General features: G+C 48.8%; 1 non-coding gene across 1 annotated transcript; it reads left to right on the top strand.

Annotated features, from left to right (window-relative positions):
* The first annotated feature begins 11,050 nt into the window (after nt 1-11,050).
* Nucleotides 11,051-11,188, top strand: LOC119948638. The gene has a single exon (XR_005457022.1). It is a non-coding gene; the product is annotated as a small nucleolar RNA SNORA7 (small nucleolar RNA).
* The last annotated feature ends 508 nt before the right edge of the window (nt 11,189-11,696 follow it).

The raw sequence follows: 11,696 nt of genomic DNA, 5'->3' as shown, positions 1-11,696 counted from the left end.
TTGATCTCATCTAGTAACTGTACAGTCTCTACCCTTACCAACTCTGAAATCCCTCTACCAGACCACAAACCTTCTCACCTGCCTTCTCTCCCACACACCCTCTCCCTGCAAGTCTATCCTGTTCCCCCAGAAATCTCTGATCTTTCATTCGTTCATTCAATCATATTTATTGAGCACTCACTGTGTGCAAAGCACTGTACTAAGCGCTTGGGAAGTACAATTTGGCAACATATAGAGACGGTTCCCACCCAACGGGCTCACAGTCTAGAAGACCCCCTCCAATTTTCTCAAGTCATAGTGCCCCATTTAGCCTCCATACCCAAACTACCATCTCTTGATGCACAAATCATTGTCCTCGACCCCACCCTATCTCCTGATCTCAACTCATTCACTGCCCTATCCTTGGTCGATCTCATCCCACTAAGGCTCAGTGCTGGATCTCTCTGATCTCCCATCCTCGTGTCTCTCTCCACTTCAATCCATACTTCATGCTGCTGCCCGGATTATCTTTGTCCAGAAACGCTCTGGACATATCACTCCCCTCCTCAAAAACCTCCAATGGCTACCGATCAATCTGCGCATCAGGCAGAAACTCCTCACCCTGGGCTTCAAGGCTCTCCATCACCTCGCCCCCTCCTACCTCACCTCCCTTCTCTCCTTCTACTGCCCAGCCCGCACCCTCCGCTCCTCCACCACTAATCTCCTCACTGTACCTCGCTCTCGCCTGTCCCGCCATCGACCCCTGGCCCACGTCATCCCCCGGGCCTGGAATGCCCTCCCTCTGCCCATCCGCCAAGCTAGCTCTCTTCCTCCCTTCAAGGCCCTGCTGAGAGCTCACCTCCTCCAGGAGGCCTTCCCAGACTGAGCCCCTTCTTTCCTCTCCCCCTCGTCCCCCTCTCCATCCCCGTCTTACCTCCTTCCCTTCCCCACAGCACCTGTATATATGTATATATGGTTGTACATATTTATTACTCTGTTTATTTATTTATTTATTTATTTTACTTGTACATTTCTATCCTACTTATTTTATTTTGTTGGTATGTTTGGTTCTGTTCTCTGTCTCCCCCTTTTAGACTGTGAGCCCACTATCGGGTAGGGACTGTCTCTATGTGATGCCAATTTGTACTTCCCAAGCGCTTAGTACAGTGCTCTGCACATAGTAAGCGCTCAATAAATACGATTGATTGATTGATTGATTCCACAGTACACTTCCCTCACTCCTGTGCTCGAGCTGCAGAGTGCTGCTGGTGAAGATCAAGATATTAGGTCGACCTCATCCACCTCAAATTAATCACTGCCTCCTTTAACCTTGCCCTCTCCTCCACACAGCAACATTATTTCTCCATCCTTACTAACTTCCAAGTCCATTGTTCTCACCAGTTGTTTCAGATGTTTAACTCTCTCCTCAAACCCGTTGCCCTGCCCCCCGCCCCCATTACCTTGCCCCTAATGACCTGGCCACACACTTTATTGAGAAAATTGACCATTAGACCATCCATCTGTGACTCTTGCTGACCTCCCTGCCTCCAGTCTTTCCCTACTCCAGTCCACACTTCACTCTGTTGCCCGGATCATTTTTCTAAAACAACATTCTGCATGGCTCAGTGGAAAGAGCACAGGCTTTGGAGTCAGAGGTCATGGGTTCAAATCCCGGCTCCGTCACAATGTCTGCTGTGTGACCTTGGGCAAGTCACTTAACTTCTCGGAGCCTCCATTACCTCATCTGTAAAATGGGGATGATGACTGTGAGCCCCACGCGGGACAGCCTGGTCACCTTGTATCCCCCCAGTGCTTAGAACAGTGCTTTGCACATAGTAAGCGCTTAACAAATGCTAGTAATATTATTATTATCCCAGCTCCACCAATTGTCAGCTGTGTGACTTTGGGCAAGTCACTTAACTTCTCTGTGCCGCAGTTCCCTCATCTGTAAAATGGGGATTAAAACTGTGAGCCTCCCATGGGACAACCTGATCAACTTGCAACCTCCCCGGCACTTAGAACAGTGTTTAGCACATAGTAAGCACTAAATAAATGCCATTATTATTATTATTATTATTCAGCTCATGTTTCCCCATTCTTCAAGAACTTCCAATGGCTACCCATCCATCTCCGCATCACACAGAAACTCCTCACCATTGATTTTAAAGCACTCAATCACCTTACCCCCTCCTACCTCACCTCCCTCCCCTGCTACAACCCAGACCACACACTTCACTCCTCTAATGCTAACCTTCTTGCTGTACCTCGAACTCGTCTATCTCACCACTGACATCTTGCCCCTGTCCTGCCTCTGGCCTGGAATGCCCTCCCTCCTTATATCTGACAGACAATTGCTTTCCTCCCCTTCAAAGCCTTATTGAAGGCACATCTCCTCCAAGAGGCCTTCCCTGACTAAGCCCTCCTTTCCTCTTCTCCCACTCCCTTCTGCGTTAACCTGACTTGCTCCCTTTATTCTTCCTCCCTCCCAGCCCCAAAGCACTTATGTGCATACTGGTAATTTATTTATAATAATAATAATAATAATAATAATAATAATGGTATTTGTTAAGCACTTATTATGTGCAAATCACTGTTCTAAGCGCTGGGGGGATACAAGGTGATCAGGTTGTCCCATGTGGGGCTCACAGTCTTAATCTCCATTTTACAGATGAGGGAATTGAGGCACAGAGAAGTTAAGTGACTTGCCCAAAGTCACACAGCTGACAATTGGCGGTGTCGGCATTTGAACCCATGACCTCTGACTTCAAAGCCCGTGCTCTTTCCACTGAGCCATGCTGCTTCTCTATTAATGACTGTCTCCCCCTCTAGACTGTAAGCTTGTTGTGGGCAGGGAATGTGTCTGTTTACTGTTATATTGTACTCTCCCAAACACTTGGCAAAGTATTCTGCACACAGTAAGTGCTCAATAAATACGATTGAATGAATGAATATGTGGGTGGAATGAGAGATATGAGTCGAGGATAATGTCAAGGTTATGGGCTTGTGAGGCAGGGAATATGGTGGTGCTGCCTACAGTGATGGGAAAGCCATGGGGAGGACAGGGTCTGGTGGGAAGATAAGGAGTTCTGTTTTGGGCATGTTAAATTTGAGGTGTCGGTGAGACACCCAAGTAGAGATGTCCTGGAGGCAGGTGGAAATGCAAGGCTGCAGAGAAAGGAAGAGGTCAGGGCTGGAGATGTAGATTTGGGAATCATCTGCATAGAGGTGGTAGTTGAAGCCGTGGGAATGATTGAGTTTTCCAAGGGAATGAGTGTAGATGGAGGATAGAAGGGGACCCAGAACTGAGTCTTGAGGGACTTCCATAGTTAGAGGGTGAGGGGCAGAGGAAGAGCCCGTGAAAGAGATTGAGAATGAGTGGCCAGAGAGATAGGAGGAGAACCAGTACTTATGTGCATATCTGTAATTTATTTTAATGAATGTTTCCCCCTCTGGACTGTTAGCTCCTTGTGGGCAGGGAACATGTCTACCAACTCTGTTATAATGCACTTTGCCAAGCACTTAGTACAATTCTTGCTCTGCACACAGTAAGCTATCAATAAATATGAATGACTGATTTAAATAATGGTAGCACCCTGGCATTACTCGTTTGGCTTAGTGAGAATCAAAATATCATTTTTAAAGTTAGACAACAGGGCATGAATTTCTTCTCTTTGTTCTCCAAGCCCTGAGAGAGGCTTTAATTTAACATTTTATGCCCCTATGCTAACTGGTATCAGAAATACTTTGAGCACTGTTAGTAGTAGCCCTATGAGAGACAGGGCCAGTGTCTAATTTCCACTTGCATATTCTCTCCCAGTGTTTAGTGCTGTGCTCTGCACACAGTAAGTGCTCAATAAATATGACTAAGTGAATACCTAGTTCTAAGCACTCGAGAAGTACAAAACAAAGAAGAGAGAAGCAGCATGGCCTAGTGGGAAGGGCATGGGCCTGGGAGTCAGAGAACCTGAGTTCTAAGTCTGGTTCCACCATTTGTCTGTTCTGGGACTTTGGGCAGGTTACTTCACTTCTCTGTGTCTCAGTTACCTCATCTGTAAAATAAGGATTAAGACTATGATCCTCATGTGGGACACAGTCCGTGTCCAACCTGATTATCTTGTATCTACCCCAATCAATCAATCAATCGTATTTATTGAGCGCTTACTATGTGCAGAGCACTGTACTAAGCGCTTGGGAAGTACAAATTGGCATCACATAGAGACAGTCCCTACCCGATAGTGGGCTCACAGTCTAAAAGGGGGAGACAGAGAACAGAACCAAACATACCAACAAAATAAAATAAGTAGGATAGAAATGTACAAGTAAAATAAATAAATAAATAAATAAACAGAGTAATAAATATGTACAACCATATATACATATATACAGGTGCTGTGGGGAGGGGAAGGCGGTAAGGCGGGGGGATGGAGAGGGGGACGAGGGGGAGAGGAAAGAAGGGGCTCAATCTGGGAAGGCCTCCTGGAGGAGGTGAGCTCTCAGCAGGGCCTTGAAGGGAGGAAGAGAGCTAGCTTGGCGGATGGGCAGAGGGAGGGCATTCCAGGCCCGGGGGATGACGTGGGCCGGGGGTCGATGGCGGGACAGGCGAGAGCGAGGTACAGTGAGGAGATTAGTGGTGGAGGAGCGGAGGGTGCGGGCTGGGCAGTAGAAGGAGAGAAGGGAGGTGAGGTAGGAGGGGGCGAGGTGATGGAGAGCCTTGAAGCCCAGGGTGAGGAGTTTCTGCCTGATGCGCAGATTGATCGGTAGCCATTGGAGGTTTTTGAGGAGGGGAGTGATATGTCCAGAGCGTTTCTGGACAAAGATAATCCGGGCAGCAGCATGAAGTATGGATTGAAGTGGAGAGAGACACGAGGATGGGAGATCAGAGAGAAGGCTAGTGCAGTAGTCCAGACGGGATAGGATGAGAGCTTGAATTAGCAGGGTAGCGGGTTGGATGGAGAGGAAAGGGCGGATCTTGGCAATGTTGCGGAGCTGAGACCGGCAGGTTTTGGTGACGGCTTGGATGTGAGGCGTGAATGAGAGAGCGGAGTCGAGGATGACACCAAGGTTGCGGGCTTGTGAGACGGGAAGGATGGTAGTGCCGTCAACAGAGATGGGAAAGTCAGGGAGAGGACAAGGTTTGGGAGGGAAGACAAGGAGCTCAGTCTTCGACATGTTGAGCTTTAGGTGGTGGGCGGACATCCAGATGGAGATGTCCTGAAGGCAGGAGGAGATGCGAGCCTGGAGGGAGGGGGAGAGAGCAGGGGCAGAGATGTAGATCTGGGTGTCATCAGCGTAGAGGTGATAGTTGAAGCCGTGGGAGCGAATGAGGTCACCAAGGGAGTGAGTGTAGATTGAGAACAGAAGGGGACCAAGCACTGAACCTTGGGGAACTCCCACAGTAAGAGGATGGGAGGGGGAGGAGGAGCCTGCAAAAGAGACTGAGAAAGAACGACCGGAGAGATAAGAGGAGAACCAGGAGAGGACGGAGTCTGTGAAGCCAAGGTCAGATAACGTGTTGAGGAGAAGGGGGTGGTCCACAGTGTCAAAGGCAGCTGAGAGGTCGAGGAGGATTAGGACAGAGTATGAGCCGTTGGATTTGGCAAGCAGGAGGTCATTGGTGACCTTTGAGAGCGCAGTTTCCGTGGAATGAAGGGGACGGAAGCCAGACTGGAGGGGGTCGAGGAGAGAGTTGTTGTTGAGGAATTCTAGGCAGCGCGTGTAGACAACTCGTTCAAGGAGTTTGGAAAGGAATGGTAGGAGGGATATGGGACGATAACTAGAAGGTGAGGTGGGGTCAAGAGAGGGTTTTTTTAGGATGGGAGAGACATGGGCATGTTTGAAGGCAGAGGGGAAGGAACCAGTGGAGAGTGAGCGGTTGAAGATGGAAGTTAAGGAGGGGAGAAGGGATGGAGCGAGAGATTTCATAAGATGAGAGGGAATGGGGTCAGAAGCACAGGTGGCCGGAGTAGCACTTGAGAGGAGGGAGGAGAGTTCCTCTGAGGATACCACTGGGAAGGATGGGAGAGTAGCAGAGAATGTTGAGAGCCGGGGGGTTGGAGAAAGGGGGGAAGAGACTTTGGGGAGGTCGGACCTGATGGATTTAATTTTGTTAATGAAGTAGGAGGCCAGATCGTTGGGGGTGAGGGAAGGAGGAGGGGGAGGAACCGGGGGCCTGAGAAGGGAGTTGAATGTACGGAAGAGCTGGCGGGGGTGATGGGCATGGGTGTCAATAAGGGAGGAGAAATAGTTTTGTCTGGCAGAAGAGAGGGCTGAGTTAAGGCAGGAAAGGATAAACTTGAAGTGAACGAGGTTGGCATGGTGTTTAGACTTTCGCCAGCAGCGTTCGGCAGCTCGAGCATAAGAGCGAAGGAGGCGGACAGTGGCAGTGATCCAGGGCTGTGGGTTAGTGGTGCGAGAGCGGCGAAGGGAAAGGGGAGCGAGCGAGTCTAGCTGAGTAGAAAGGGTAGAGTTGAGAGCAGTAATCTGATCATCAAGACTGGGTAGAGAGGAGAGGGCGGCGAGGTGGGGTGTGAGGCGTTCCGAAAGATGGGTGGGGTCCAGAGAGCGGAGATCTCTGTGAGGGAGTAATACGGAGTTACAGGGGAAAGGAGTGTGAGTGAGGAGGCAGGTGAGAAGATTATGATCAGAGAGAGGGATCACAGAGTTGGTGAGGGTGGACACAGTGCAGCGGTAGGAGATGATGAGGTCGAGGGTATGACCAAGTTGGTGAGTGGGTGAGGTGGGGTGGAGGAAGAGGTTGGCAGCGTCAAGGAGAGATAGAAGGCGGGCGGCAGAGGAGTCGTTAGGGATATCCATGTGGATATTGAAGTCTCCAAGGATCAGAGTGGGCATGGAGAAGGAGAGAAGGAATGTGAGGAAGGGGTCAAAGTCGTTAAAGAAGTTGGAAGTGGGGCCCGGAGGGCGGTAGATGACGGCTACAAGAATCTGGAGGGGGTGGTAGAGGCGAATAATGTGGGCTTCAAAGGAGGGGAAGGAAAGGGAAGGGGGAGGAGGGATAGTGCGAAAGCGACATTGGGGGGCGAGAAGGAAACCGACACCTCCTCCTTTTCCAGTGAGTCTGGGGGAGTGGGAGAAGAAGAGGCCTGCACTGCAGAGAGCAGCAGAAGAGACCGTGTCGTCCGACGACAGCCATGTTTCAGTTAGGGCGAGGAGGAGTAGAGAACTGGAAAGCACTGCACCCCAGTGCTTGGTGCAGTGCCTGGCACATAGTAAATGCTCAACAAATCAATCAATCATATTTATTGAGCTCTTACTATGTGCAGACATTGAACTAAGTGCTTTAGACTTAGTTTTGGACTTTTACTCCCCTCCTCAAAAATCTCCAGTGGCTACCAATCAACCTGCGCATCAGGCAGAAACTCTTCACCCTCGGCTTCAAGGCTCTCCATCACCTCGCCCCCTCCTACCTCACCTCCCTTCTCTCCTTCTACAGCCCAGCCTGCACCCTCCGCTCCTCTGCCGCTAATCTCCTCACCGTGCCTCGTTCTCGCCTGTCCCACCGTTGACCCCTGGCCCACGTCATCCCCCTGGACTGGAATGCCCTCCCTCCCCACATCCGCCAAGTTAGCTCTCTTCCTCCCTTCAAGGCCCTACTGAGAGCTCACCTCCTTCAGGAGGCCTTCCCAGACTGGGCCCCCTCCTTCCTCTCCCCCTCGTCCCCCTCTCCATCCCCCCCATCTTACCTCCTTCCCTTCCCCACAGCACCTGTATATATGTATATATGTTTGTACATATTTATTACTCTATTTATTTATTTATTTTACTTGTACATATCTATTCTATTTATTTTATTTTGTTAATATGTTTGGTTTTGTTCTCTGTCTCTCCCTTCTAGACTGTGAGCCCACTGTTGGGTAGGAACTGTCTCTATATGTTGCCAACTTGTACTTCCCAAGCGCTTAGTACAGTGCTCTGCACACAGTAAGTGCTCAATAAATACAATTGATTGATTGATTGATTTGGAGAGTACACTACAACAGAATTAGCAGATACGTTCCCTGCCCACAGTGAGTTTTCAATCTAGAGGGGGAGACCACTTAAAAAACAACAACAAAAAGCCAGATTCTTTCTTATGAAGATTTTACAGTCAGATTCTCACTCTCTTTTTTGTAAAAGATCTGAAATCAGAATCTGACCCCAGCAGGGCTGAGATGTTTGTGTTTTTCATTTAGAATCAGTAGCGGCCCTGTAGCAGAAGAGTAGGGATGGATTTTAAAATTATGAACAACTTAAGTTGTCTCCTGCCTCTTCATGGCTACTAAAGGCAGTTCTGACTGCTCTCTGGCTGAAAGTGCCCATTCAGCTGTACTAATGCCTTAAACTATCAATACGTCCTTTCCTTTTCCGGGCTTTTTACTGTGGTGCTCGGCAACCTTCGCCATTGGCTGAAGAAAGAGAGCTCTGAGCCGTGCGCCGCATTGCCGTGGTCCCTGCCCTGCAGTCAGGATGGTCCCAATGGGACAACAGACCCTGGGACACACAAGTCCATGTTAGCCCCCTCCTCCTCTAGACTGTTCTCCCCCTACAATAATAATAATGATGATAATAATAATAATAATGGTATCTGGTAAGCACTTACTATGTGCCAAGCACTGTTCTAAGCACTGGGGTAGATACAAGCTAACTGGGTTGGACACAGTCCCTGTCCCACACAGGGCTTACAGTCTTAATCCCCATTTTATAGATTAGGGAACTGAAACACAGAGAAGTTAAGTGACTTGCCTAAAGTAACACAGCAGACAAGTGGTGGAGCTGGGATTAGACCTTCTGACTCCCAGGCCCATGCTCTATCCACTATGCCATGCTGCTTCTCATGGTGCTCTAGACTGTAAGCTCATTGTGGGCAGGGAATATTTCTCTTCATCATTTTATTGTACTCTCCCAAGTGCTTAATACAGTGCTCTGCACACAGCAAGCGCTCAGTGAATACTATTGATGACAGACTAACTGAGCCCCCAAGTGAGCCACGCATGGAATTCCCCACAGGGCTTGGGGGGAGGAATCACATTGTCCCCACGTGGTCCCCCTGATTTGCCACCCCCTAGGAATGGTCCTGCCTGCCACTGTCCAGGGAAACCAACTGACAACTAGAAAAGGGCCACCAAAACCTGCCTGTTTGGGTGGGTGGTGTCAGGGGACCCTAGAGACCTTGGGGCTGGGTTGCCTTATTGACCCTGAACTGCATCCGATTCCCTTTGGGGAGTTGGCAGGAATGAAACTGCAGCTGCAACCTGGGGAAGATCTGGAAACTACAAGAAGTGATGGCATTATGTGGTTTCGGGTTGGCTCAAGACATTTGTCCGCATTAGCTTTTAATGAGTAATATTCTACATTAGCTCTGTGGAGACAAATTCCCGGAGTTAATGTTTGTGGTGGGTGGGAGGAGGAGGAAAGGAAGAGGGGGAGGAGGAGGAAAAGAAAGCAGGCAAGGAAAAGGGGGAGGAAGAGGAGGGCGAGAAGGAAAAATGAGGGTGCCTCACAGCATCCAAGATAGAGATGAATTTAACTTAATAGCCTATTCCCAATTTAAAATCTAAGTTCATCTTTGTCTTCTGATAAACTTTGGAATCAAGAGCAGAGTGGGATGGACTACTCGTTTGGGCATGGCTGCCGGCTATAACCTTGGAAGACAAGAATTAAGTTCCAAGTGACCTTGATAAATTAGAAATAGTCCAACCAAAATGGATGAAGTACAAGAGAGTACACTTAGGGTAAAAATCCACCTCACCTGAGAGCAAGGCTTCTACTGACGGGTTTCTACCTAGCACACAAATCCAAGTAATTCAGCATCTGCCTCACTCTTGTAGTGGTGGCTGCTATGTCTCCCCTTCATGCTGGAAAGTAAATGTTTCCCAGGTACCGAGGGGAGATGATCCTTTCGTAACCCTCCTTCCTCTCCAGGCTAACCCCCAGATCAAGGCTTATATGCAGGGGAAGGGTAGGTTGAGCTGGTAGCTCCCAGGAGGTGGAGAAAAGCTATAATAATAATAATGATGATGGTATTTGTTAAGCACTTACTTTCTGCCAGGCACTGTTCTAAGCTCTGGGGTAGATACAAGGTAATCAGGTTGGACACAGTCCCTGTCCCACAGGAGGCTCACAGTCTTAACCCCCATTTTATCGATGAGATAACTGAGACCCAGCGAAGTGAAGTGACTTACCCAAGGTCACACAGCAGGCAAGTGGCAGAGCCAGAATTAGAACACGGGGCCTTCTGACTCCCAGGCCCATGTTCTATCCAATACGCCATGCTGCGTCTATAGCAGTAATAATGGTATTAATTAAGTGCTGACTGTGCCAAGCTTTGGGTAGATTGAAGACAATCAGTTCAGATAGAGACCCTGTCCCTCTTGGGGCTCACCATCTAAGAGGAAAGGAAAACAGGCCTTCTCTCCCCATTTTACAGTTGAAGAAACTGAGGCCCAGAAAGGCTGAGTGACTAGCCCAAAGTTACACAGCAGGCAAGTGATGGGGCTGGGACTAGATTTCGAGCCTTATATTCTTTTCTGTAGGCCATACTGCCCCCAGACCTTGTATCTGCTGGCCTGGAAAGAGAGGCACTATACAGCTCCAGAGTATCAGTGAATTAATCAATCATTATTCAGCACTTATCGCATGCAAAGCACTGCACTAAGTGTTTGAAACAGATTTGGTAGACATGTTCCCTACTCACAAGGAGTATACAATCTAGAGAGAGGGCATAACTCATCACTACCACTTATAATCCATACTGTGAGAGAAGAACCAAGCAGTGCTTGGGAAGGTCAAAATAATAATAAGAAGAATAGTGCTTGTTAAGTGCTTACTATGTGCCAAGCACTGTTCTAGGCACTGGGGAAGATACACGTTAATCAGGTTGGATGCTGTCTCTGTCCCACATGGGGCTCACACTCTTATCCCCACTTTACAGATGAGGTAAAGGAGGCACAGAGAAGTTAAGTGACTTGCCCAAGGTCACACAGCAGGCATGTGGCAGAGCTGGGTTTCTAAGCTCTTTGTGAGCCGGGAAAGTGTTTACCAACTCTGTTATTCTGTACTCTCCCAAGCTCTTAGTGCCCCCTAAGGATCACAACTGGAGAGTTTCCAGTACTCTACCAGTCTAAGCTACGGGAGGGAGAGTCAAGCAGAGGCATATCCATTCCATGCCTAGCTTGGGCAGTGGCTAGCAAGTGGAAGGCAATGTGCTACAAGTCAAAACACACCTGTGATGGGCAGCAGCAGCATGGGAAAGAGTTGAGGGTGGAGACGGAAGTTTACTGTGCAGAAGAAGGCAGTGGTAAACCACTTCTGGATTTTTACCAAGAAAACGTTATGGCTACCAGAAGGATTGTAGATGGAGGTGGGATGCTCTGGGAGAGCTGTGTCTATGGAGTCGCTATAGGTCCAGGGCTCCATACACAGTAAGCACTCAATAAATACCATTGCTTGATTGATTGATTGGGACAGGGAGCTCCGGGCCGATCAGGAGAGGTGTGGACTCCAGGCAGTCCTGGGCTCTGTGTCCTAGGGAACGCTGACTCTGCCAGCAAGCCAGACCCTGGGGAATTCCAGCTGTGTAGGATATAATAATAATAATAATAATAATAATAATAATAATAATAAAACGGTATTTGTTAAGCACTTACTATGTGCAAAGCACTGTGGGGGAGCCAAGGAGTCAGGAGCATAACTGCTTCCCCCTCCCACCCCCTCACTCACTG

The sequence above is a fragment of the Tachyglossus aculeatus genome, chromosome X4 (genome assembly GCF_015852505.1).
Source record: "Tachyglossus aculeatus isolate mTacAcu1 chromosome X4, mTacAcu1.pri, whole genome shotgun sequence".
NCBI lineage: Eukaryota > Metazoa > Chordata > Mammalia > Monotremata > Tachyglossidae > Tachyglossus > Tachyglossus aculeatus.
This window is presented reverse-complemented; position numbering and strand designations above follow the sequence as displayed.